General features: G+C 40.0%; 1 protein-coding gene across 8 annotated transcripts in view; it reads left to right on the top strand.

The window, feature by feature from the left end:
- Positions 1-25492, top strand: part of LOC309637823 (cytidine monophosphate-N-acetylneuraminic acid hydroxylase) — a 285683-nt gene that overhangs the window by 137079 nt on the left and 123112 nt on the right. The window lies entirely within an intron of this gene.

The raw sequence follows: 25492 nt of genomic DNA, 5'->3' as shown, positions 1-25492 counted from the left end.
CCAGAAAGAATACAAAGGCTACCTCCACATAAGACAATGATATTGTTGTAGACTGTTTACTCCATCAATCGTGCCACCTCTGCATTTATATACACACTTCACATTTCATTGCTTTAACCTAGTTTATCAGTTGAGTCTCACTCTTATGTTTCAATCCAGCTCTACTATTTGTACTGTATAGATTTCAGAAAGAATCTTAGTTTTACCACTGGAAAGGACCTGAGAAATCCTGGCTAGTGTTCCTCAAGTCCTGTTTCAAAAGATGGTGATAAAAAAGTGTTTCATAGATAAATAAGTTTCAGCAACGGTGCAATAAATGAAGTTCCAATGGTTTCTTCACAGAAACCAATGTAGAACTTCTCAGAGTAATTAACATGCTACTGTGCCTTAGGGCTTTCTGAAAGAAGGAATATAGGATATAGCACTTCCCAAATGTACTTGACTACTGAATTCTTTTCCATTAAACTTCTGTTAATATCTCAAGGAATGCTAGTGTTCTGCGGAACTCAATTTGGAAAGCTCCAATATCCCAATTCCAGTTATTACAGATGGAGCTGAATGAGAATAATTTCCTTAATATCATTCAGCAGAGCTAGGACTCTCATTTTAAGTGTTCTTTTCACAATATCACTCTTGTTCTATGTAATTTCTCCATGTGAAAAACAAACACTAATACCTACTGACTGGTACAGAACTTTACAGTTATAAAGGGGATGTGAAGTAACATTTAATGAGTGCTGTTATGTGCTCTTTTCTCCCCCTCCCCCCTGCTATCAATGGGCCAAACATTCCAGACCTTATGACTGTTGTATTTCACACCATGAAATAATAAATGAGCCTTCTTGTTTAAACATATCCCTCTGTAGGATTGGTCAATGAGAGTCTGCTCTGAGAGATACATCTTGTTGATTTTCGATGTATCAGCCACATTGGCCTTTTTTATTTTCTAGAAAGTTAAACCATTTCCTGCCCTAGACCATTCATACATCCTGTGTCCTTTTCTATTCCTCCTGTTTTATTTCTCCCACTGGACTTCAAGTGCATAGAATTAGCTTAATCATAACTTCTGGTTGATAATACACCATCATCATTGATCCATTCACAGCATCCTTTATTTTAATAAAATAATGAACATAATCCAACCCAAGGGCCAGAATACAACCAGAAATATATTTACCTACATGTTTCTTCCTCATCCCATCTTGCTGCATCTCCCTCAAAGGATAAGCTTGATCTTAAATATTAGATTTATCATTTCCTTGCTTTTTTGTTGTTTTTAATTTGCTCACATGCATATGTGAACACACAAACACACACATTTATTTTCTTTTTTAAGAGAACCTTTTTAAAAAATTTTATTTATTTTTGGCTGCATTGGGTCTTCGTTGCTGAGCATGGGCTTTCTCTAGTTGCGGCGAGTGCGGGCTACTTTTCGTTGCGGTGCGCGGGCTTCTCGTTGTGGTGGCTTCTCTTGTTGCGGAGCACGGGCTCTAGGCACGCGAGCTTCAGTGGTTGCAGCACACAGACTCAGTAGTTGTGGCTCGCGGGCTCCAGAGGGCAGGATGAGTAGTGTGGCACAGGGGCTTAGCTGCTCCACGACATGTGGGATCTTCCCCGACCAGGGATTGAACCCGTGTCCCTTGCATTGGCAGGTGGATTCTTAATCACTGCGCCACCAGGGAAGTCCCCATTTCTTTTGATAACTTGTTTCTGGGTCACAGTCTCTTGCTTTTTTGCCTGAGAATCTTTGAGTAGATGCTGGACATTGTGAAGGTTATATTAGTTAGTGTCTGGGTTTTATTTTCTACCTGGGGTCCACTTACATCCCAAGTCCACTGAGACCAAGGGACCCATTACATAGTGTCAAGGCTGGTTCAGTTGGTCAGTTCCATTGAGATTGTTTTATTATTTGATTAAATTAAATAATCTATAGAAGGTTTAATTTTATTCTGAAAATTTTCCACATTTGCTAAATAAGATCGGGTGGATTTGACTTTTCCCTCTTATCTTGTCTAGTTCTAGGTCGCAGATCAAAGGTCATTTTAATGATGTCTCCAAGCAGATACAGACATTGCCAGGAAGCTTGCTGCTCATGAACAGATGAATGTTTCAGTCCTTGGACACCCCACGTTTAGAAAAGGCAGCACTGTCTGTGCGAAAAGCATAAATAATTTAGAGCAACAAAATAGGAACATCTAGAAAGGGAACTAATGCAAAGTGAAGCCAAGTCACAGAAGTATATCACTTAAATGCACAAATGATCTCCAATGAGATCGAGCTCTATCACGGGGCTCCCAACCCTATTTCTGACATGCGCACATAGAAAATAATTGTATTTGTCCAGAACACTGACATAAACAGATAGGGCAGCTCTCAGCAGGCGGGGGGTCTTTCTAGGGCCTCCAGCACATCCCCAGGCCCTGCCTGGCTGCCCTAAGGGCTGAGGGGATCAAGATGTTAACATACTTAATATCTATTCACTGGGTGATAGTTGAGATTCTCTAGGCTAAAGGTTCTTGTAATTTTATAAATACTGTTCAAGAAAGAAATAAGATAAAAAAACCTACAGTTTCTATGACTCTACAGACTCATAGTCAGCAATTGTTGAGATGTTTAAGATCTGCGCTGACTCATAGTGAGGCTGAACAAGTATTATATATTTCCCTGCCAATCGATTATATAACATCATCTTATTCATGTCTTCGATACACACACACACTAATATATACATACAATTACATAATACATTTTACATCATAGAACACTTCATCATGAAAGCTTTTTTAAAAAATGCCAAAACCAGGGACTTCCCTGGCGGTCCAATGGTTAAGACTCCATGCTTCCACTGCAGGGGGCATGGGTTCAATCCCTGGTGGGGGAACTAAAGTCCCACATGCCACGTGGCATGGCCAAAAAATAAAAAAAATTTTTTTAAATCCCACCAAAACCTATTATGGCACTTAAAAAAATTCATCCTCATTAGGTAATCTTATTCACTTTGACTAACAAGGAATAGGAAAGGAGAGTTTCTTGTTTTGTTTTGTTTGACGAAGGGTATATATCTAGTAAGTGAAAGAGCTAGTACTTGAATCTGGGTTCTTAATTATACAATATGAGTACACATGTGACAGCTGAGGAACACATCTTGAACCATCACTAGCAGGTATATTTTTCTGTGGAATGAAAGAGACATCCATGGGCAACATAGCAAATGCCACCATCAGGATGGGTCCTGAAAGAATAAGATCTTGGATATTTTAGTTTTGCTCAAATGCAGCTAACATTTCCAGAACTCGAAAGGAAAGAGGGAGTTTGGTGACATTCCTGTGTACAACCATAAAAGTTTGAATTCTTTTAATCACATGAGGAAAGCTGAAATAGCATCAGTTTCTTTTTCTTGGAACAGACAAGGGCACTCAAGTACAAGGAAGACCATGTCCCCGGTTTAATCTTAAAGGGGACTATTTTGTTCTTTCCTCTTTAGAATAATAAGCCCTGAAAGAGGCTAGAGAACAACCATGGAATTTTAGAATTACAGTGGACAGCCATTAGATTGTAGCAAAACCAGCCGATGGTCAAATAAGCTTTCAAAAAGAAAGTCCTTCATTAGGTTAAATATATATATATACATTTATAGTTTAAACTTCCTGTACCAAACACACCTGCATGCAACCTCAAGGAAATAGAAAGAACTGAAAAAACTTTACCATGGAGCTATAGTACCCTTGACTAAAATAATAAATACAGAGGATGGAAATCTTAATTCCAAGAAAAAATATACTTAAGCCACAGCGTAAGAAATGCGGGTTGGAATTAAGGAAGATTTCACTGACACCTAAGTTTATTACTTACTGGAAGAAGAAACAGGAAAAGGTAGTTAATTTCCTTCTCTGAAGATCTCATTTTGTTTGTATTTTCAATTTATTAAATATAACCACAATAGGCAATATTCAGGGAATAGAAAATACATTTAAATTTTCTATACTCTCATAGTGTTATATTTCTAACAAAGCAACTGTCACCATTTTTGGTGTATCTTTGGCTACTCTTTTTGAAATATGTGCACTGATTACATAGCTGTTGCTATACCACAACGAAACTTCATATTTTACCATTTTCTTTTTTTTCTTCTTTTTTGGCCACACCTTGTGGCATGCGAGATCTTAATTCCCCAACAAGGGATCGAACCCGTGCCCCCTGCAGTGGAGATGTGGAGTCTTAACCACTGGATCTCCAGGGAAGTCCCTACAATTTTTGGTCAACATTCTCCAAGTATTTTTCGATATTGCTATGGATTCCATAATTGTTCTTGAAATTAACATTCCATAGAGGAGGTACACTGTAACATTAAACATTGCCTTAAACATTGCCCTATTGTCACTTCTCATTTCCTATCAGTATGAATTATACTGCAACAGACATGTTCATGCAGATAGTTTTTGTTCATGTTTGGACAAGTTTCTCAGGATAAAGTCCCAGAAGTTTGGATCAGAAGCTAGGAACATTTTTTTGTGGCTTCCCAAATTGCTTTCTAAAGGTATCAGGTATCATTTTTATTGCTGTCAGCCATGCCCAAGAGCGCCAGTTTTACTAAAACTCTGCTGGCACTGAATATCATAGCTTTTTACATTTTCACTAATTCAGTAGGCAGTAACTGTTCCCTCACTCTTTTATTTCTTTTTTTTTTTTTTGCAGCCACCGGACAACACAGTAATTAGCAATGTATCTAATTTATCTCTTGACCAGTTCATAGAATGGGATGTTTGGCTAACTCCTTAAAGTGATCTGTACAGGTGGTGACTCCCGTTTGGAAAGTTGTTCAATCATTCCTTTTTTGGGTGCATAAATGGAGAAGCCTGTCTTTTCCAAATGCCAGTTTATAGTTCATATTTTTGCAGCTTGATTTAAACCCTGTTTGTATTTTGAAGTACTTGAAACTGAAAACAGCAATTGGGGGAGAAACATTCACAGGCAAGAATATTTAGGAAGAATTTGATTCGAAATATGCACAACTCTATCCAAACCTCCACACATAATTAACAAGTTTTCTAACTGGTGCAAATTATCCCAGCCTTGAAAGAGATCAGCTTGTGCTCATGACTGATTCTCAGCTGCAGTAAGACGATGAGAATCACTTTTAATGTGAAAAGTAAAGTATTTCTTCAGTCCACTAATTCTTTCTGCCCTCAAACATACCTGCTCTAATTAGTTCAATTCAACCCACAGTTATTTAGCACCTACTGAATTCACGGTACTATATACTCTGATCTGCAAAGGCTGCTGAGATGAATAAGGCATGATCTTTCCCTCATGGCACACACAGCTTTATATTATAGATCCGGGAATATTTTTCAGGTGGCAGATATTTCAGGACTTACCTCCAAGACTGCAAAATAACATGTTGCATCTGGAAGACTGTGAAACTTAGGGGGCAATATGCTCTAAGGCATATTTGTCTTGGATTCCATCCAAGAAAGCATCAAACTTTTTTTTTTTTTAATGATGTAGAATTCTGCACAATGGATGTGACAAGCATCTATGGTAGTAAACTAAGAGATTCTCTGTGGCTTGTAGCTTTAGAAAGATCCCAAATTCCCACTATGTTGCCCTGGGTGCAAACTCAGGGAGGGTAAACTTGAACATAATTAAGATTTAGTTAGTAGAAAAAAAATCAATAATATCAAACCCTTTTTGGAGAAAGATTTTGTGAACAAAGAGATAATCTAGAACAGGTGGGGATTTGGGGAGGGACAGTCAAGTATGGCTCACGGACCAAATCCAGCTTGTTGCTTGTTTTTGTATATAAAGTTTTACTGTGAAAAAAAATTTTTTTTAAATGATGTGGTTTTATCTACGAATGGGCCACACAATATTTCCCTGTAGGGTAGCCTGGGCTCATGTGTTGATTCGAAAATCAATGGCCTTTCTTAAATGACTCTCTGTCTTAGCAGAGTATACATTTTCAAATGTTGCTTCCCAGTGTGTGTTGATTTCAATGGTTTAAAACTCTATGTTTTTATTGAATACTGGAAAATACTTTGCTAGAACTAAAAAATGCAATAGCCATTGCCAGGTTTTCTGAACAAAGTGTTTCAATAGCCAATTGATATTGATTAACTCTGTCCTAGTCATACACCCAACTTACACCTGGTTGAAAGGTTGGTTAGTCAAGTCCATTGGTTATCGCCCATCACTGGAGCTCAGGCTTACGTGAACTTTACAAAAGATTGGGCATCGTCCCCACTTCCAGTGAGCATGTAGTTTCCTGGAGGACACAGTATAATATCCAGAGAGAACCACCATCGTGATAATAGCATGCTGCAGGCAGAGTGGGTTGGGGGCAATGCTAATGATAATCAAGTGTGGGTATGAGCTAACTAACATTTGTTAAGTGCCTACCCTGTATTAAGCACTGGGTCAGGCACCTGATATGTATCCAGTCTTGAAATTTTCCTAAGAAGAACATGGGAAACATTTTATCCCAACTTTCAAAAAGTAGACACTAAGACTCAGAGAAACTAAACAATTTTATGAAGCTCACATAATCAATAAATGGTAGTGCTAGCATTCGAACTCGGAACAGCCTGACTCCAGAGCTAATATTCTTTCCTTCATTCCGTCCTGTTCAAGGAAAGCCACTTGGAAGACACATGTCAGGTGTGATCAGAGGGAAGGCCAATTGGTTGAGGACGCCACATCAAGTGGTTCTAAGTACTTTCCCCATAAGCATCTTTGCCATAGATATCTTTTCCCCAAGCATTTTTGCTGCAAACATTTCAGTCATGAAACTAATTGACCGTAGGGCAATTTTGCCATAAAAGATTAAATAAGTGGTTAACAGTTTGGTTTGACAGTTTGGTTTCAACTGGTTGAAATGCATTAGCATTTCTTCCAGTTAGTGATGTTATTGATAGCTTTATTGAGCTGACAGATATTGATGGATTGCCCCCAAGAATTGGTTTCTTACTTTGAAACACACCACATTGGAGGAGAAAGAGGCTGAGAACCTCAAAGGCGCAGAATTGAACGAACCCACATTTCTCTAAAAAATTGGAACGTCTCTCAACGGATATGTGACCATATACCAAGAACAACAAACAACAAACAACCATGTAGATGCTTTCACATCGCAACATAAAGCTCAGTTACAAATACGCATCCTAGTGTTTGGAAACTGATACATGTCTTAATGAAGGAGGAAATTTTAGTGAAAATGAAAACGTATTGTTTGGAATGAGGAGAAAAAATTCAACAATCAAAAAAAAGTGTGTGATTAAATACTCTGAACAAAAGACTTGGAGGACAAATGCTTAAGTACAACCCCAAAATAAAATCAGTTATTTGTATAGTATTGCCATGAATCAACACACATTTTAAATGTATTCAAATATTTTGTATTTTGCAATAAAGTCTTTTAAATTTTGTTATTCATTTTTCCTGTTTCATTATGACCTTTTTAATGCCACGCTTGTCTATTTTATCTTTTATGGCAAAATTGCCTCATGGCCATTGTTATGCGGCAAAAATCCTTGCAGCAAAGATGTCTACAATGAAGATGCTTATGGCCAAAGTACCAGACACCATCTTGAGCATCTGCGACTATTTGAGCAAGTAAACCAGCCCGGCCTTTGAGGTTATTTGGGCTACCTCTATGCTCTTAAGTTACTTGGAGTTACCAACCAGTAAATAAAGTAAGCCAATAAATATGGTGAATTTTAATTGTATTTGATTTTGTCTAATGGAAACTTAGGGAAGGTAATGAAGAACAAAATCAGGAGGAAATTAGAATGCTCTCATTTGAAACGGAAACATTTTCCTTTAATCTAAAATACATAATACTGAAATGTAGATGTATGTAGCATTGGCATTAAAAGGTACGTGAAAATGAGACTCGGGTTCCATGGGTTCATTTATTTAAAAAACTTGATTGACGTGCTATTTTATATGACTAATTTACTTATTAGAGCTGACATATCTAAACTATATCTTTCTCTTGCCCTACTCTCTCTGGCTTCTGTAACTTTTGCCACTTAGATCCTCTTTTTCTTTTTGTTGTTTATCATCTACCGCTGGCAGCTGTCAAATCACGCTAGCTGACAGCAAAATTATCATGCATTTAGCACACAGTGACAATACTCTGGCCCATCCATGTTTACAGAGGAAGCTGGGTGGATTTTTTAATGTATTGTTGGGCATAATTATGAAGTGGTAGCAACTGTTCTTCAGTAGAAGGTCAGGACAATTTGCCTAACAAAGCTGTTTGTCAAGTTCTCCCAGTGAAGCATCTGTGGTCATCCAAGGGTAAGCAATGGGAGGTGGGTCTTGGCAGAAGAAGTGACACCTAAAAAGCTTTGAAAAGGTATCAATTCTCCACAGAAGTGAAAAAACAAGATTCACAGCTGTTAGACACACAACGGAAAAATACCTCGTGCCCAACGCTTATGAAGGGGTAGTGGCTTGGGCTCACGCAGGATTCAAATACTAGACTCAGTATGACACGTCAGCTCTCTGAGAGTCAATGTCCCCATCTGTGAAAGAAAGATTATGTATCAGCCCTGCAGGGTAGGTATTGGGATTAAATGGGATAAAAAATAAAGCACTGACACATGATAGAGACTCAGCAGATGACATCTCCTTCTTCAACTCACTCTTAACGCTCCTAAAGCATTTTTAGCCACTTGTGAGGACAGCAGAAGGACACCATGTGTGTTTCCTCTCCCTGTTACCTCAAGTCCTTGCTGTGTTGATGCAGGTTCAAGTTTAATTTAAGAACTTTCCTCCCTCCTTCCCTTCCTCCCTTCTTCCTTTATTCCTTCCTCCCTTTCTTTCTTTTTCTCCTTCTCCACTCCCTCCCTCTCATCCTTCCTCTATCCATCATTCCATCCAATTTCTATTACTTTTCAAGTTACAGGCATTCAATTACATGTTTATTGTAGAAAATGTACATGTTTATTGCAGACAACACAAATAAGCAAAAAGAATATACAATTTCCCATAAGCCACATCACAGGTAGCTCTACTGCAAATGTGTGTGTGTGTGTGCGCGCGTGTGTGTGTGTGTATCTCTAAATCAGTAATTCTCAACCTTGGCTGTAATTAGGATCACGTGGGGAGCTTTTGAAGTAGGTGCCTGGGATCCCCAACCAGATTCTGACTTAATCGAACTGAGGTGGGGTCTGGTTATTGGGTTTTTAAAGGGTCTCCAGGTGATCCTTCTGTGCAACCAGTACCTGTTCCAAACTACTTTTCTAAGCTTACTTAATATATTTCACATAAATAAGCTCATAGCCTGATATTTCCCCTTAATATACCATGAAGATCTTCCTATGTAGATAATGTACTTACATAAAATCATTTTTTTAAAAAAACAGAAGTTATACATAGTGAATTTATTCAAATAAAAGAAATGACTGACACAGAACTAATGATATCAGAAACCTGCATACAGTAAAAAAAGTGAGTATAAATTAGCTAAATCCCTAAACATTTCAAGTGAAGCATCTGTAAAGGAATTTTTCATCTCTTTTCTTTCACATAGATACTCATTCATGACATGTTGATTCTGGCAAAAATCAGAGAAACCAAAAATAGTCTTGAGTTTTATAAACTGTGTGAAATTAATTCCAACCACCACATTCTATATGGATGTACAACCCTGATTTCATTGATGTACTTTATCATGTCAGAAATATGATGGTTTTTGTTTTTTAACAGTTATTGATATCATGACATATTGGCTTATTAATAATTATGATATTTTGCTTACCCAGTGTCTCTGTGAACAAAATATTATTTACTTTTAAAAACATTTAAAACACTTCAACATAAGAGAATAGCTACATACATTTAAACGTTTCCTTGTGAAACACAATCGCAAGCAAATGAATGGCGATTGCTGTTTGCTGTTTCTGGTAATAAATGTCTTTCACTTTTCTTCATAGAAATATAAATTATATTCTTGGGCAATACGAAGAATTGCTTAAGGGTAAAGTATTCTTAAACAACATTAGACATTTCAGCAAAGGAATTTCTCATAGTGCACTTTTACCTCCTTTCACATATTTTTCAACTTTGCTGTGAAGTAGATTGCTATTTTTCATTGGTGGTTTCATTATATGGTTTTAAAAAAGGTTTTGAATAGATGTCTTTCTGGAAATCATGTATTTCAAGAGATTTTGGATAACCAGTAGTCTTTAATAGGCAAAGCCTCTCAATGCAACTGCAATAAATATTACCAGGATGTTCTGGAACTAACGGAAGATGATATTCTCATTTCCACAGTCCTTTCAATTGTTTGAAAATCTTAACATTTGCATCGTACTCAATTTCTGTATGGGCTGATAGGCCTGACATTTTTTAAATGATTGCTTAAAATCAGTATAAATCAATTATTACATATTCTTCAAATTGCTTTTGAGTCATGACGTTATAAGAGTCAACAACACAACAGCCAAGTGAGATGTATTCTTTTTCTTTCTGTAAACTATTGGTGAACATAGGAATTCAGCTAAAACCTCACTTTCTCTGGGAAGCCTTTCATAACCTCCCTACCCCAGAAGAATATAAGGAATTATTCCTTTCTCTATGCCATTTTACGTTATACCTATGTCTATAATTACGTGATGCATTTCTGTTACTGAATTACATATTCACCTTCCCCACTAGAATTGTGAGCTTCTTGTGAGACCAGGTTTCCAAGTCTTATTCATTCATTTTCCCCCACCTGCTCCTAGCAAAATGTCTGGCATATATTAAGTGTTCAATAAGTGTCTTTGAATGAATGAATAAATGAATTTTTAAAAGACTGCCTTTTATTTAAAGAATTTTTTCCTTGAAAGTGCTTTGTATAAATATTATTTCTCTTGATCCATATAAGAATCCGAAGAAGTAGCCATTATCATCCCTAAGAGATGTTAAGTGAATTTGCCAAGGTCAAGTAGCTAGTTGGGTAGAAGGTCAAGGACCACTTCTTGCACTCCCACCCTAAATACATTAAGATGTTACCCACAAGCGGTCCTCCACTTTCAAGTAGAATGAAACAGGTCACGGCTGCACAGTGCTTCTGTGCAGCAATCAGAAAAACTGGATAAATGACAAAAGCATGTTTTTTTAGGTACAGAGAGCTGTGAGAGCAACGCAAACCAGATGACTGGGTTTAGCCTATACGGTGGGACTCCGCTGGAGGAAAGAGAAACCAGTGAAGTTTTGTGCATGGCTGGTATGACACGCTGGCCATTTGAGGAGCGGCAGGAGACATGTGCTGGGTTCTGGGGTTGTGTGAAGGAAGCTGAGAGGCTGGGTTTGGATCAGCAGAATGAAGTCTTCTTCAATTCCACATTGTCTAGGAGGCAAACTCCTGGATAATGCTAGAGGGAGGGAACCCATCTTTAATATATAGCTGGTCTACCCCTCAAGACTTCTTCCATATCTGAAGCTATTGGGAGAAGGAAGCTAAATAGGTAAGCTCAGAATCTCCAAAGAGCAGGGCAGAATGTGTTGCACTCTTTCAAGGCTAAGGAGACAAAGACTGCCAGGCTCTTAATCAAAAGCCATGTAGGACCATGTCCAAGGAATGGGGAGGAACCAGAGCAGACCTAACCTGTGTGTGTGTGTGTGTGTGTGTGTGTGTGTGTGTGTGTGTGTGTAGAGAGAGAGAGAGAGAGAAATTTATTATTATAGGAATTGGCTTATGCAGTTATGGGGGCCAAGAAGACCCCTGATCTTCTGTCTACAAGCTGAAGAACCAGGAAAGCCAATGGTGTAATTCAGTCTGAGTTCAAAGGCCTGAGAACCAAGGGAGCCGATGGTACAAGTCTCAGTCTGAGTCCAAAAGGTCCAAGAATCAGGGGATGGGGGTTAATGGCATAAGTCCTGGTCCAAGTACAAGGATTGCCAATGTCTGCGGGCAGGACAAGAGAGATGTCCAAACTCAAGCAAAGAGAGCAAATTCATCCTTCCTCCACATTTTTGTTCTATTCAGGTCCACAACAAATTGGATGAGGCCCATCTGCACTGGTGAGGATGATCTTCTTTACTCAGTCTACCAATTCAAATGCTAATCTCTTCCAGAAACACCCTCACAGACATGCCCAGTAATAATGTTTTACCAGCCATCTGGGCATCCCTTAGTCCAATCAAGTTGTCACATAAATTAACCATCACAGTGGGTTGACTTCTTCTCTCTCCGTACTTCCCCTTAATCTTTTCTTTAACTAGTAGGTTCTGGAAGAAGAAGGTCAGAACCATTTGGCTTCCTGCATGCTTCCCAAAGCCATAACCACTTCAGAGATTCTGCATCAGTTAGGATATTTCCAGTTGCAAGTAACAGAAATTCAAACTGCATTACACAACGAAGGGAACGAATTCCTTAAGGTGTGGATCAATCAGGGTTACAGTTCTCTTTAATTTTCTCAGTTTTCCCTTCTTGGTGTGTTGGATTGATTCTGAGGTTAGCATCCTATATGGTGGCAAAGTAACAATAACAATTCTAACTTGTGTCCTACACTACACAGAAAGAAAGAAACATGTTTCAGAAGTGTCAATAATAGTCCTGATATTCACTATTGCCTAAGACCAAGACCCATCTCTGATCTAATCACTGTAGTCAGTACAGCAAAATGTCCTCTGGCCCAATACATGTTGTTTGTTCCTGCCCTGAAGTAGGATATTTGAGGGTAACAATGGATCTGCAGTGTAAGTGGGGACTATTGGAAAAGGTTAAGTGGGGCATGGATATTGGGGTTCAGCCATTAGGTGACCTTCACAGTGCTTGACACAGATTCTCACACAGACACACACACCCCAACCAGCAGCAACTAGAAGCTTAACCAAATAAACGAACATAAATCATTTACAGAGTATGTTAGAGCAATAGACTCATATAGAAGACAAGAATTGTGTTAAATTGTAAAACTATAGTTTAGTGAACCAGAGAGGATAAATAATATATAACGCTGTGATGGGTTTTCTTTCATCTTTCTGTAGAAGGTTTTGTGTGGAAAAGAGCACTGACTTTCCTTTGCACTTCAAGGCTTAAGCATTTGAGAATTTCTCTTGTACTCTCAAGTATAATCATATTACATCAGATCTTAAATCAAGACTTTAACATCTTTGTTAATGTTCTAAGAATGTTCCATACTCATGACTGTATAAGCATTACTGAACTTGGCATTCTGCTCCTGTATCCTTCATTGTTAGATTAATGCTCATGTAAAAACATTGACATAATTACAGCAATGGTGGTTGGCAGACACCCTCTGTGAGCATAAATGGAAACTTAAAGCACAAAGAAAATGTGTGGTAAAGAGGAAAGGGCTTGACTGAACAGGGGGTGATAAGTTCTCCAAGTTAAAGCTCATTGAATATAAAAGTTGGATTTACATACTGAGCTGGAAAGGATCTCAAGAGGTCATCTGGTCCAGTCCCCAACGTCTAGGAAGCAGCATACATTAATATTATTCAAGAATAAGAGTTAAGAGTTAACTGTATTCTGTGAAGCACTTTTTTTTTTCTCTTAAAAAATTGAACAAACAGTAGGGGAAAGAAAAGCCCAATTAATTCTTAATTCAAAGCTTATTGTATTTTGTGGTTCTGGAATATTTGAGAGAAGATTTTAAAATTCCAAATCCCTGCCAGATAGAAAGCAGGTATTCCAAAATAAATATTTTACTATTTGTTCTGCCGGTGTGATATTAGGCAATAATTCCTTTATTACCACAAAAGCCTAGGGGAAGCCTTTGGAACTAGGATCAAACTAGCAATTCTGCTTTTCTGAGACTGTTGAGGGACAGTCTGTTCTTTAATTTTCCCAGGGATTATTAAGCATACAATCCAACCAAAATGCTAAAAAATATATCAATTACATTTGTAAGAAACTCTCACATACTTCATGAAAGTATATTACTCTTTCTGCATATCCTATTGACTTATATGTAATTTAAATTATGATAGCAACATGATTTTGTACCACACTTTGCTCCAGCAACTCAGTTTCCACTTCTAAAAGTTTATCCTGAGGAAATAATCACAGATGTGAGAAAATACTTATATAAAAATGTTAATTACAACATTATTTCTAAGAGCCAAAATTGGAAACCACTAAAATACCGAACAACAGAAAAGTGGTTAAATAAATTATGGTGGATCTGTACAACAAAATATTACATAGCCATTAAAATTATGCCATAGTGTATCCAATGTTATGGGAAAATGTTTGTGACATGTATCATCGTGAAAAAGTCCAAGCGTGTATCATATGATCCTATTTTTAAAGCAAACAATATGATCTAAAGGAAATATACCAAAATATTAATAAGAAGTTAAGCTGAGTGGTAGATACACATGTGATTGCTACATTTTTCTTTGTGCTCTATTGTATTTTCTATAGTGAATATCACTTTGATAGCCAGAAAAAAAAAAACCCATAAGAACCCTCCTACACTGTTGGTGGGAATGTGAATTGGTGCAGCCACTATGGAGAAGAGTATGGAGGTTCCTTAAAAAACTAAAAATAGGGACTTCCCTGGTGGTCCAGTGGTTAAGACTCTGCGCTCCCAATGCAGGGGGCATGGGTTTGATCCCCGGTCAGGGAACTAAGATCCTGCATGCCACATGGCATGGCCGAAAAAAAACCAAAACCTAAAAATAGAGTTACCATATGATCCAGCAATCCTTCTCCTGGGCATATATCCAGAAAAGGAGAAAACTTTAATTTGAAAAGATACATGCACCCCAATGTTCATTCCAGCACTATTTACAATAGCAAAGACATGGAAGCAACCTAAATGTCCATCGACAGATGAATGGATAAAGAAGATGTTGCACATACACACACACACACACACACACACACACACACACTGGAATATTACTCAGTCGTAAAAAAGAACGAAATCATGCCATTTGCAGCAATGTGGATGGACCTAGAGATTAGCATACTAAGTGAAGTAAGTCAGACAGAGAAAGACAATATCATATGATATCACTTATATGTGGAATCTAAAAAAAAGATATGAATGAACTTATTCACATAACAGAAACAGACTCACAGACATAGAAACCAGACTTATGGTTGCCAAGGGGGAGAGGGGGATAAATTAGGAGTTTGGTATTAACAGTACACACTACTATATATAAAATAGATAAACAACAAGGACCTACTGTATAGCACAGGGAACTATAATCAATATCTTGTAATAATCTATAAGGAAAAGAATCTGAAAAATAATATATATATAACTAAATCACTTTGTTGTACACCTGAAACTAACACATTGTACATCAACTATACTTCAATTAAAAAAACCCCACAACTATTATTTTTAATGCTATATCTCTTAGCTTAAGTAAGTAAATATTCAAAATATTCAGTTTCTATGCCATTGTGGAAGATATACATTGCACGTTATCTATATTTCTTGCTCAGTCTACATATATGCTGGGAACCCATTGCCTTAAACAATTATATACATTATCTCGAAATAGTTCCATGTGTTGTCACTTGTATTTAAAAAAAATTTTTTTTAATCATTGTGTTCTGAATTCACAGCATTATTTATTTATTTATTTATTTATTTATTTATTTATTTATTTATGGCTGCGTTGGGTCTTCGTTGCTGCGTGCAGGCTTTCTCTAGTTGCGGTGAGCGGGGGCTACTCTTCGTTGCGGTGTGCGGGCTTCTCATTGCGGTGGCTTCTCTTGTTGTGGAGCACAGGCTCTAGGCACGAGGGCTCAGTAGTTGTGGCTCGCGGGCTCTAGAGCGCAGGCTCAGTAGTTGTGGTGCACGGGCTTAGTTGCTCCGCGGCGTGTGGGATCTTCCCGGACCAGGGACCTAACCCATGTCCCCTGCACTGGCAGGCGGATTCTTAACCACTGCACCACCAGGGAAGTCCCTGTCACTTGTATTTCTAATTCTCCATTCTAATATCTTTCCACCTGACTAATGCTTTCTATATCTCAGTAGTGCTTTGAGACTCTTTCACAGTGTGTTTCTATTAGATGTGGTGTTGCCTCATATCGTAATTCACTCTGGAGAAAGGGTATTTTCTACCCAACTGCTCCTCTGCAAAAGTATGGGTCATCTTGGCAAGTTTCATCAGTCCTCACTCTGACTTGAACTCGGGTCATTTTAGGAGATTTCTTTGAAAAGAAATTTACCTCTGATACTAAATATCATGTTGATTTTAATAAACGGAGAAGATTCCTTTTCACAAGGCCGTGCATCAGTGAAAGTAAATATTCTGCTTCAAGTGACACCCTCAATGAGGGTGTCTCTTGCAAATTAAAGAGACATTAAGAGCACATTCTTACAACAGCCTCACCTGACTCCACTTTAAGTAGACCAGATGAGACTGTAAAGAACTTTGTAGGCTGTCCTGAAGAGCTATACAACAGGCTAGTTTATGCTCCAGATTGCCTCAGATATTTTAATTGCTTTGTGCCTGCCTGCTTGTCTGCCTTCCTGAATAACTCAGTCCAAAGTCACCATGAAAGACAGAGTGAGGTAGGCCTTTGAGTGGGCGTGGGCAGCAAACTAGTACCAGGAAGGCATCTGTGTCTGGGTGTGCGGTCAATGAGGGGGTGAGGAGAACACCCACATGGGAGTGTTGGCAGTGGCCTCACACAGGGTGTTAGAGCCCAGCTGGGTTTAGGAGGTCACCCACATGAGCCTGGGGGATTTTGGTGGTAGCACCAATGGGAGATTAGTAGTGTAGCAGGGCCGGTGAGGATCAAGGATCAAAGCACTGACAGATTCGGTATCGGGTGAGAGCCCACTTCCACATAGATGTCTGTCTTTTTGCTGTGTCCTTATATAGTAGAGGGGGATAGGAAGATCTGTGGGCTCTCTTTTATAAGTGTATTAATCCCATTCATGAGGGCTCCACCCTCATGACCTAAGCACCTCCCACAGCCCTCACCTCCTAATACCATCACGTTAGGTATCAGGTTTCAGTGTAAGAATTTTGAGGGGGACACAAATATTCGATCTATAGCACCCACGCATTAAGAGACCATGTACTAAACAATTAAAATTATATTCCAGATCTTAGAGCCTAGCCTAATCTAAGGGGTTCCAGGTATCTGGGCTGGTTCCTCAGGGTCATGTACCAGCCCTTCAGCAGGTCATTTAGATTTGATAGAAAAGGAATCTCCACAGAGGTTAAAACTGGTCTTCAGGGCATACATGAGGTTCTAGAGCAGCACAGTCTTATAGAAATATAATGCAGACCTAAATCTGAGGCACACGCATAATATGAAATTTCTTAAAAGCCACATTTAAAAAGTAAAAAGAAATAGGTAAAGTTAACTATAATAATCTGTCTTCTTTAACCCAATATATACCATATATCATCATTTCAACATGTAATCAATATAAAATTATTGATGAAATATTTATATTTCTTGTTTATACTAAGTATTCACAATCTGGTGGTATTTTACACTGACAGCACATCTCAGTTTGGACTAGCCATATTTCAAGTGTTCAATAGACACACCTGGGACCTTACTGAGCCTTTCTAGGGTCTTCAGGCCCTGTTCACAGCAGCAAAGCAGTTGTTAGCACCTCTCTTCTGGGTAGAGCCAGGTCATTCTTTACAAAATATTACAAATACCCTGATGTAACATTCTGTGTACCCTGCTGGCTTACAGCAGACTTTGTTAGTGGTCTTTATTAAGCTCCTTCAAGCAGGGCTCTCCCCTAGGGCTTCAGGGACACACTCACTGGCAGTTCCCTTAGCTTAAGGGAACCCACCAGAAACATCCTCTAGGATTGAGAGAAAGTGGTGAGAGCCCATCCTGGCGGGCTAGAACATCTGCTGTGTGAGTTGGATTTTGGCAAGGTCATGAGATTAGCTAAAATGATTTTGGCGAAGCAGCAATAACAAAATAAAACAATTAATTCCATCATAGAAAAACAAGAGACAGATGAGTGTGGCATGCGAGAAGGAGCTTGATAGTTTTGGAAACACAGCTGGGTCAGGTTCCAAGGGCTCTGATAGACCCAGCACAAGATTTTGTTGCTCAGGAAACTTTGGAGCAAAAATTTTTATTCTGGGGCCCATGCACCCTTAGAGGTCCAGAGATGGGTTTCTGGGGAACTCTGGATCCCTAGAAATTATAAGCAAAATGCTGTATTTCCATGTCGGAGGAGACAGATACTCACAGGAACGTATTAACCACAGAGGACAGAGAATCGTGTTTTATGAGGCCTGGGGTGACCAAGTACAAGGTCGGAGTAAGAACTGTCACTTACTCAAAGCCAGGAAGAGCTTGGGGCTCCTGAATGAATCCTGTCATTTTCCAGCAGAGAATACAGAGACACAGAGATGTCAAATTACTTGGCCAGGCAAGGATTTTCACCAGCTACTTATTGACTGAAATACAAGATTTAGGGGAACTAAGTGGCCTGTAAGACTTAGGAGAAATGAGGTACCCTGGACCACAGAAAACCCACTTGAAGGCTCGAAACCTTCTCTGATTACCCTAAGTGGACGTGATCTTTCCTTCTTTGCTCTTCTGGAGCACCTGACTTGTATCCAACTTACAGCACTACACTAATTACATTATAATGTAATTACAATGTTTTCTCAACCTTGAAGAAACCACAGAGTTGCTCTAACTTGGCACTGTTGACATTTGGGGTGGGATGCTTCTTTGCTGATTGGGGCTGTTCCGTGCATGGTAGGCTGTCTAGCAGAATCCCTGGCCTCTACCCACGAGATGCCAGCAGCTTCATTCCCCATCCCCACCCCCAACGGAAGTTGCAACGATCGAAATTGCCTCCAGACAGGACCAAATATCTGGGGGTGGGGCGTGGAGGGAGGCAAAATTACCCTCAGCTGAGAACCACTGACTCATCCTGAAGGTATTTTAATACATGCCATGCTTCTAGATGGAACGTTGCAAGGGCCACACCTTGCAAAGCTCGAGGCAAGCACAGTTCTTACCATCGCGTGCTTAATGTATTGGATAAATACACGGTCAGTCTTGTGTTCCTGGATCCTGCAGGCCACACTGACTGTTTCCAAATAAGCAATGGCTTAACGGTTTCAAAAGAGAAGAAAATGAAAAGGAAGCATTTCATTCCACTTGTGCTTTTAGGCGCTCCTGAGTTCTGCAATGGGAACAAGTTAAGGCTTTTATTTTCCTTTTTGAGCAGTAAAATATAGGTTGTCAGCTTGTCCAGCGTGATAAGGAAGAATACAATTAGAATGTTACCCAAGTGAAGTTTTCCTTTGGCCTCACACAACGCATTCCATTCTGAGTTCCTCAGGAAGAGAGTATTTCCCTCTTACTTCCCTCATATTCTTTTAACTGGGAGTTTTAAAAGGGCCCAAAACTCACCGTAAAATTAAAAAAAGGAATTGTCCCTCTTAATAGTTATCTCTTAAAATAAGCATGCTGGAGCACAATTTCAAAAATCTGCTCTCCTCCCTGCCCCCCCAAAATTAAACATGCCTTATAAAGCATTTCAAGTAAAGTTGATGAGCCCCCAGATTTTCTTTCTTTTCCACTCCCACACACAGTGTCTTGTGTGATTCTTATAGGAAGTACATATGCAAAGAGTATCAATAGGGAGGAAATACGTTTCAAACCAAATTTTAGATGTAGACAAATTAATTCCATACCATTTCAACCATATGACCTTAACTAGATAGAAATAGTACAGTAGTTTCCCAGTGGGTAGGGCTGGAGGTGCAGGGCTGGAAGAAACAGCCTGTGTGGCTTGGATGGGCTGGTGTAAAGGATGAAGTAGAGGCTATGTACAAAAAGTCCCAGCCACCCCACCAGGAGAGGAAAGCAGGACTAAGACACCATCCTAAGGGATGACGGAACAAGAGAATCCTCTAGTCATGGGAGCTGAGCCTCTGCCAGAGAGGCCAGACCTTGGGGAAGGGTTGGGACCTGAGACAGACCCACCTGGGGCCCTGCAGGCTCTAGCAGGTGGTTTCCATTTGTTTACCTACTTTTAACAAACTTTTATTTCAGAATAGTTACAGATTTAAAATTGCAAAGGGAGAGGGTTCCCATATACCTCTTACCCATTTCCCCTCACTGTTGACATCTTACATTATCATGGTGTTGGGCTGTACCCCGCAGGCCTACAAAGCCTGTACTTGCCCAACTTCAAGACCAAAGACAGAGCCCAGAGTCAGCAACAGAGACATCATTGGTTTAATGGACGGGAGAGCTTACACGTCTGAAGCCAGGTCTTGGAGCAACACCCCACCGTGTGCAGCAGATAGCTGGGCAGGACATGGCAGCAGTTTTCTGGGGGAAGGCGGTTGGCAGGGGGGTTACCAGTTATAGGGGGAAATGACGTCATCTTGGCTCATCGGTTACCAGGGAAACCAGCAGAGGGGCACGCCCCTCACCATCCCTTTAATAAGCATAGTGGAGAGCTCTGATCTAAAGCTAGAACAGTCATTAGCTGGGGCCGGGGCAGGTGTGTAGGAAGGTCAGTCAAGTGAGTAGGGTGTAGGTGAAGCAGGTGCTGGTCGGGCAGAGGATGTACAGAGAGCAAGAGAACAGCCATCTTGGGTGGCCTGACCATACACATGGAGTATTTGTCAAAACTAAGGTTGGTGTATTATTATTATTTGTTTATTTTTAACTAAAAGGTTTAACTATTTTCTTTAACATGAAAACATTCAACACACATTTGAGGTTTCGGGTGTCTGGGGGTGCAGGCCAGTGGCTCCCTCAAGGACACAAAAAAGGCAGTTAATTAGATGCTCCTGTTACATCCATGATGAAGAACGAACCCCATAGCAAGCTTTGTTCCCCAGCGTTTGAAGTAATTCCTTCTGTCCCTGAACATTTTCAGTTATAAGCCTGTAGGGGTGTTGAGGGTCTCAGAGGGAGTCCCCATCCTGCAGGATGGTAGGGTGGGCAGGGCAATTTCCCTGGCATCCTACCCATAGGGTTCCTTGGTAGGGGTGGGGTTAAAAACCTGAAGAATAGAGCTCTTGGGGCCTCCATCTGGTCATCCCATAGGTGCTGGCGGAAGCACGCTGTCTTCCACCTATTTGGGAAACGCTGGGTCTAGCTTAAGAGGATAAGTGTCCTCTGGTCTTCAGAGGCCAGCTCTGGGGCTCTTGGAACCTCTAGGGCAGGATCCAGGACAGACGCTCCTGCCCATCCCTTTTAGAAAGGTCAGGAATCTAGCATCTTTCTTAGAGGGGATGCCCTCATTTACTTGTTATGAAGTGTAAGCTCCACCCACGGTTGTTTGTCTCACAACCATCTTGGGGAAGGGCTGACAAGCAGATCCTTAATCCCAGATGCAGTGGCTCTGGGATGGGTCCTAAAGATCTGTGTTTCTAACAAGCTCCCCAGATAATTCTGGTTCAAGTAGTTGGTGCTTAGGTGGGCTTATGCTGTTTGACTAGCCTGCCCATTCTAGGCACTAGAAATTTCAATTACTGTCAGCTGAGAGGGTCATGGTTCGCACTCCCCAGGGGGGAGGCTCCTTAATTCAGGATTTTATGAATTTTATTTTACTGTCGTTCATTGACAGCAACTGAACATACGTTATGGGAGGAGAACTAGGTACAATTTCCTAAACACTTAACTCAAGCGTGAATGTATATATCACAAGTTACAGGCAGTGCTGTTCTAGTGATAAATAACCATCCTCCACTAGATGGGGTCAAGGGAATTGTTCTCTTCTGGGTCTTGGCTCCTGGATTTCTGTTGGTTTCCAGGATCTTTCAGTATTTTGAGAATGTCATTTCACCCTCTACTGGCCTGTAGAATTTCTACTGAGAAATCTGCTGATAGCCTAACGGGGGTTCCTTTGTAGGTTGTCATCCTTTTCCCCTGGCTGTCTTTAAAATTCTTTCTTTGCCATTGACTTTTATTTTTTTTAAGTATCTTATGTGTTTTTATTTTTTTGCATAAAAATGAGGAAGATAACAATTTATTTACTTGAATATCTATATAGCAGCCTCAGGAAGGATACATATGAAACCAGGAACAGTGGTTCCCCATGTTGAGTGTCAGGGGAACTAGGCAATTAGGGACATTTTATGGAATCCAATTTTTAATTTAATGTCAATTTACAAAGAATCATATAGTTCTATATGTAGCGACAATGTAAAGATGTACTAAATTTAGAAAAGAAGTCAGACGCAAAATAGTAACCTGATTTTGCCAACTATAGCATATTTAATATAATGTGGTCTTACTTTTTTTAGATGCTTCAGAATCTTGAGTTGTTTTCTAGTTCTGAAGATCAATTCTTTTTTTTTTTTTTAACATCTTTATTGGAGTATAACTGCTTTACAATGGTGTGTTCGTTTCTGCTTTATAACAAAGTGAATCAGCTATACATATACATATATCCCCATATCTCCTCCCTCTTGCGTCTCCCTCCCATCGTCCCTACCCACCTCTCTAGGTGGTCACAAAGCACCGAGCTGATCTCCCTGTGCTATGTGGCTGCTTCCCACTAGCTATCTATTTTACATTTGGTAGTGTATATATGTCCATGCCACCCTCTCACTTCGTCCCAGCTTACCCTTCCCTCTCCCTGTGTCCTCAAGTCCATTCTCTATATCTGTGTCTTTATTCCTTGCCATTGACTTTTGACAATTTTAATATAATGTGTCTTGGAGAAGATTTTTTGCATTGAGGTAATTAGGTGTTCTCTTAGCTTCATGGACTTGAATATCCAGTCCCTTCTCCAGGTTTGGGAAGTTCTCAGCTATTATTTCTTTAAATAAACTCTCTGCACCCTTCTCCCTCTCATCTCCTGGATACCTATCATCTTAATATTGCCCTTCCTAAAAGAGTTGGATAGTTCCCGTAGAATTTCCTCATTTTTTAAGATCTTAATTCTCTTTCCTCTTCTACCTGTATCATTTCTAGATTTCTATCTTCAAGCTCACCAATTCTCTCTTCCATATTGTCTGCTCTATTTCCAGTGCTTTGTAACGCATTTTTCATCTTGTTTATTGGGTTCTTCAGCTCCAGAATTTCTGTTTGGTTCTTTTATAGAGTTTCAATCACTTTGGTGAAGTATTCCTTCTGTTCATTAATTTTATTCCTGAGCTCACTGAACTGCCTTTGAGTTTTCTTGTAGCTTGCTGAGTTTCTTCATGACAGCTGTTTTGAATTCTCTATCAGATATGTCACAATATTCTGTGACTTTAAGTTTGGTTTCTGGAAGATCGTCATTTTATTTTTGTGATACACTGTTAACTGACTAAGCACCGTGAAGAGCCACAGTTATTCCTTTGCTGGCACATTTGAAGTAGCGAACACCTTTCTTCTTTCTTCTTTAAACATGATTGTAATGATTCAACAGGTTAGAAATTAGAGGCCTTTCTTTTACTTTCCAGTAGGTGGTGCTACAGCACAAGTTTTGGGTTTTTCTTACCTGCGCTGCGTATTTGAGAGTCAACACTTTCCACCCACCATCACTTCTGTCAGAGGTGTGCCCTCCTAGCCGCTGCTTGTGCCTCCGGGGTCGTTGGTGCCTTGCTGCTGCTGGTGTCACTGGCTTCGCCACCTGAGGCACTGGGATGGCAGGTGCTTCCCCTGCGTCCAGGATCTCTGGAGTTGCAGGCTCTGCTGACATGCGGAGAGGGGAAGGGTGGGGTGCAAGAACGTGAGGTTGAGGGTACCTCTGCCCCGTCTAGGGTTGTTGGGTCTATGGGTACTGCCGCTGCTGGTGGGGGGTGGAGGGCTGAAGTCATGGGTGCCTCAGTGGCTGGAGGGAGGAGGCCCTGTTGCCGCTGCTGCCCAGTTACCTGTGGCTCTAAGTGCTGCTGTGTGCTGTAGCTGGAAGGCCAGAGTTGTGTGTGCCGCCTCCCCTGCTGTTACTGGGTTCTCTGTGGCTGCGGGTTCAGCGGCTAAGGTTCAGCTCTTGTGCCCTGGGGGCCGGGATTGCAGGCACGGTCTCTGCTGTTCCCCTGGTTCCACTCCTCTATAAGTTGAGTCCACCCACCTTTAAATGTACAGATGTGTGGGATTCTCTGGCATCTTAGTGTGTTGGGCAGAGGCACCTTTGTTGAGTTGTGGATGTTTTACTGGTTGTAGATTGAAGGGGAGAGATAAAGAGAGCACCACCATGATGGTGACGTCACTCCTCCACTCTTACAGAGACAAGAGTTCCCTTGACTCTCTCCTTGGTCCTAAGAGCCTCAGCTCCAGCACCTTTTCTTGGCTCCAGTCATAGAAGAACTCAAGCTAAGTTCATGATAATCTCTAAGTCACAGGGCCAAGATTAAAGCAGTGAAATACTCATTAAGGCACAGATTTTAAGGGAGCATCAAAAAGCCCAATAATCACAGTCAATAATACTTTAACACAATATTTAAAAAAATTAAAATGAATGCAGAAAATCCATGATGAACAAAATATCAAAAGTTCAAATAAAGACAGGCTGTTTGTTTTATGACTCTGCGTTGTTGTGCAACAGGAGCAGTAGTTGCCATTCAGCCCGAGATTCCTGGACCCATAGGCCAAGTGGATTTATGAGGGGTGACAATGGTGCACGAATAAATTGGGCAACATGGGGCTTTATATATAGTCATATTTTTAAATCGTAATGCTTTTATTAACTCTTTCCACTTGGCTGAAGGTATAGGAGGGTATTTTGTGCACGTATATAGAGGTACACATTTTTCCCTTGGCCTCAAATCTCCAATGGGGCACTGCTCAGCAGTGTTCATCCACAACAAAAAGAGGTTTTTATATTATTGTCATAGTGGGATTCTGGGCCTTGCCATGTATAATTAAAGCCTATCAGTGTGTACCCTGTACCTGAAAGTAAAAAAGCAGTCCCCTCTCAAAATGAAGTCTGCCACCCTTATATAATAAGTATAAACCACAGGCAGCTTTTTAAGTTCACAAAATCATATTCTCACAAAATGCATTCCACTAATGATTATTTGTGAATCAGGTCTCTGCCCTGTACTCTTCGTGGGACGAGGAAGGATTTTCTGCAAACCTCTGGTCCTTTGGTGGGAAAAGCAATTCCTAGCTCGAGGTGCAGAAGTCATTAAAATCGTTAACACTCTACCTGACGTGCAACCACAGGATGGTTACTGTTAATCATTCCCTGTTCATGTCTATGAAGGCTACACTTCTCTATGCATTATCTCATCTAATCTTTACCAAAAAATCCATGACACTAGTATTATAATTCCCTTTTTACAGCTGAAGAAACTGAGTGTCAGGAAAGTTAAATGGCTTTCCTCATTAGCACAGTTGGGACCTGACATACAAGGGTCCAGTAAGTACAAATATGCTAGCAATCTGTTTACGGACTGTAAGTTTTGCTAAATATATCAATCTTGTCATTTGAACAAAATATGCAGGAGTCTCCTGAATTCATAACTCTATGTACCTGCTTCCGAGAGAAGCAGCATCCAAATTATTTTTTACTGAAGGATATGTTATAACATCCCTTAGTAGCTAATTCAGTGATTGACAACTGATATATACCTGGGGGGGAATCTTAATTACACATATTAGTTTAAT

Source organism: Balaenoptera physalus (assembly GCF_965194825.1).
Source record: "Balaenoptera physalus genome assembly, chromosome: 11".
In the NCBI taxonomy this organism is placed as follows: Eukaryota; Metazoa; Chordata; class Mammalia; order Artiodactyla; family Balaenopteridae; genus Balaenoptera; species Balaenoptera physalus.
This window is presented reverse-complemented; position numbering and strand designations above follow the sequence as displayed.